Source organism: Cucurbita pepo, unplaced genomic scaffold, assembly GCF_057944985.1.
Source record: "Cucurbita pepo subsp. pepo isolate OVF unplaced genomic scaffold, ASM5794498v1 scafford_5, whole genome shotgun sequence".
Lineage (NCBI taxonomy): Eukaryota > Viridiplantae > Streptophyta > Magnoliopsida > Cucurbitales > Cucurbitaceae > Cucurbita > Cucurbita pepo.
Window position 1 is genome coordinate 155,711 of NW_028257910.1, and position 3,661 is coordinate 159,371.

Here is a 3,661-nt window from a genome sequence, read left to right on the forward strand (position 1 = left end):
CTCCACAAACATATTCTTTTTTTCTCAAACTTTAATTGATCAACAAATACATTTGCAGAACTCAAAAGTACAAGAGTAGTTCATCTTTTATGAAAGAATGCCTATTCAAATAACCATCATACATGACCTTCCTATCAAATTGCCAAGGTTGACCAAGCAATATGTCTCTAGCAAGCATTGGAAACACATCACAAAGAACTTTATATTTATATTTTTCCAAGGTAAAAGATATTAAAGCTTGAGAAACTACCTTCATTGTTCCCCTATCATTGAGCCATTGAAACTTGTAAGGTTTAGGATGGTGTTGGGTTGAAATTTGTAACATTTTGATCAACATGTGTCACGACCCGATTTTCGAGGCTTCGAAGAATCGAACTCGTGACTAAAAGGACGAAATCGAAAACAAACAAAAATAAAATAAAAGAAAAGAAAAACAAAGTAAAAGGATAAAATTACCAATCAATTAAAACAAAAGAGAAAGAAGATTTGTTTCGAAAATATTACAAAGAAAATTGCAAATGTAAAAATGAAATACAAAATTAAAATCAAATATTTCAAATGGAAAATACAATTATGAAGAAAATTACAAAAGACTCTAAATATGAAAACGAACAAAGGACTCTAAAAGACCGACCAAGACTGACGCTCCGAAACGACACCCCTCTGTGACCGCACAGCTCTCGAACACCTCCCCGTATCGACTGGTACCTGAAAAAAAAAAGGGGAGAAAGGGGTGAGTATAAAAATATACTCAGTAAGCAGCCTACTTGTAGGCTCTTTTCGCATCCTTATCTTGGTAGGTAACCACGATCTTTCTCGGATTTCTAAGGAGAGTGATCTAAGCTACAACTCTCCTTTCTGTATCATAAAAGGCTTGCCCATCTTTTGCAGTGAAATGATCAGTGTCCTGAGGTGAGGCGCGACCTCATAAGCAAATCTGAGGGGATCGTATGGCTGGATCTGAATACGTGACTCTCTCTCTGAACATCATCCGTGGAGGTTAACTGACGACCCTCACACGGGACCATACATCCACAAAACGGGGTGCGACCCCCTATGTGCCGGTCAGCTACTGAGTCATCCTAAGTGGCTCCACGTCCCTCGCTCAGGGACGGGTTTCTACGGCCCAGGAGTCCTGTTCAAAAGACCCCTTAGCTATCACCACTAGGTCTGGGCACCTGTCACACTTCCCTATCCGGATCTGCAAAGCTCAACGATCACCGTACCGGAGCTCTGTCTCGACGGTATGGTATCGGAGGAGAGAGGGAAGTGGAGGTTCTGATGACACTATCTTCACTGCTCAACTCTAACGGGCTACCTACAGTTACCGTGGTGACCTATTATTCTTTCTAGGGTGGAACTTGGTGCCTTAGACTTAGATTCGTGTTTCTCTAGGATTCTCGTGCCTGGTGTCACAAACCTATCGGGTTTGGAATTCTGGGTTCTGGTTCCGCCGATAATTATTTCGCGGGTCTAATTGCACGGTATTCTAGAGGTCCCCCAATCTAGGGTCTCATCTAGCCTACTTAGCCATAAGCGTCCTAATCTAAGCTCATAGTTTCTTCCTATTCATCAAGAAAGATAATATAAGCAATCATCATACAATAGAGTTTACACGCAGCGGTTCATGCAAAATTATCAAACATGCTCAACGGGAAGATAACGTCCATCTTTACCCGGAGCGCAGATTTCACAAGTTTCCCAACCTCCTCATGCATACATACATTATCAGAGTCTCAACCAAAACAGATTTAATACACATTTTGTATCTAGCTTTCCATAATCATCTTATATTTGCAGTTTCTATAATAACACGCTAAGTTCGGCTAGCTAATTTCATAGGTGGTAGCATGCATGCTTGTTCCTAGCGGTTCCTACAAGTACTGCTCGTGGGAATCCAAATGGCTACTTACATGGTTGACGCGTGCCTTCCCAAGCTCGAATTATTTGCCGGAAAAGGTTCCAAAAATTATGGAATTTCCTCGATAGGTCCTAATTCACATAAAAATAGGATCAGAGTTGAAATCGGTGCGAAAAACAAGCAAACGGAGGTCAAACGAAGGGAAAAAGATCACCCACGCGCTTACACGTGCCTGCACGCGCTCTGGAGGGTGTTTTACGCGCGGCTTTCTACGCGCGCGTGTCCACGCGCTTCTTTCTGTGTAGTCGCGGGTCGAGACGGGTCGGTTCGGATAGGTCGGAGCGGTCTCGGGCGGTTCGGTTCGCGTGTGGAGCGCCGGTTCGGACTCGGGCCGACCCGGTTGCGCACGCCTGATGCATTTCTCCAGCCCGCGGTCGCCACGTGTCGGTCGTCGGTCCTACCGCGCTCCTCCGTACGGCGGCTGACGCGTGGCGGCGATGCCTTCTCTCTCCTGCATTTTTTCCAAATTTTCCAGAAACCGTGAGTTTTGCGTTTTCGATCCATTTTCTTCCGATTTTCTTATCTTTCAATCCGTAATCCATATCAACAAAGTTTCTTCACGAAAGTTGTAGATCTCATATTCTACTCCCTCGAAAGAATTTCCTTAAATTTTTCTGATGATCACAGATCTTATTATTTGAGTTCAAATTCGGAGAAAAATACGAGTTCTTACCGAAAATCACGTTATCTTTAAACTCCGATTTCGAACGCCGATCTTGGCCGCCTCCACTCCAGAACTTAACCAGATAGCGCTGTTGAGGGTAAGAGTCCAAGGATCAACCCAAAACGTTGCTAGCACACGAAAATCTTGATGACTTCTCAATGTAGATACTCGTGGACTAACCTGAAGTTCTTGAACGTTTTGTCGAAATAGGAAGGTGCGATTCGTGAGAGCACCTTGCCTCGAGCTATTTGACGGTTTAGATTGGGGACTCGGTTCTCTGGCGTCGGTTCTGATCCGATCTCCTATGGCGATTTATCATCTCTGTTCTTCCTCTCTCCCAAACCCTAACTTCTTCTCCTTTCTCCATTCTCTCTCTTTTTCTTTTCTTTTCTCTCTCTTTCTTCTTGGAGCCCAAACAACTAGACCCCTTGGATAAGAGTAGGGGCAAAATGACCATTTTGCCCCTATGTTGTTATTTTTATTTTATTTATTTATTCATCTAAAAATTCGGGTATTACAACATGGTACTTAGTACATTGGTGCAACTTTCACTATCAATGACAAGACTACAAGAAGTCTCCTTGACTAAAATACCGTGTGTGAAATAGGTTATCTCTTTGATCATCAACATCATTGCCTACGTTCCCACGACGTTGTAGTGTCTTGTACCTACACAATTCGACCATCTTTATACCTCAGTATTCAAAAATAGTAAATTTGCTGACAGTGAAGAAAAGCGCAAGGGACGACGTGAATACGAGTATCTTACTGTAGGTATGCTCGAAGTCATGGACTGAAAAGGAATGGTAGAATAATTGCGCGAAGAAAATACTTCTTTCACTACTTTTTAACCATATTTATGATGGTAGGGCTAAAAAAGAATGGTAGCATAATTGTAAACTTGACCTAATATATTAATTAACTTTGATGTGTTGAAACCCTATCAAATATAAAACTTAAAAAACGAGGACACGTCGGTAATTTTCAAAATTTTGAAAGTATATGAAGATACTATTTATTTTTGAAGTTTAGAGATTTATTAGACACAAATTTTGTAAATATTTGTGGTCCCCTAG

General features: G+C 41.8%; 1 long non-coding RNA gene across 2 annotated transcripts; it reads right to left on the reverse strand.

The window, feature by feature from the left end:
* Positions 1 to 439: 439 nt before the first annotated feature.
* Positions 440 to 3,101, reverse strand: LOC147786150 (uncharacterized). Of its 2 annotated transcripts, none has more exons than XR_015414763.1 (5): positions 2,766 to 3,101; positions 2,595 to 2,673; positions 2,088 to 2,372; positions 1,914 to 1,992; positions 440 to 708 (listed from the first exon to the last, which is right to left on the reverse strand). It is a non-coding gene; the product is annotated as an uncharacterized LOC147786150 (long non-coding RNA). The 2 variants fall into 2 exon arrangements; XR_015414762.1 differs by having other exon boundaries at positions 2,080 to 2,372.
* Positions 3,102 to 3,661: the final 560 nt, after the last annotated feature.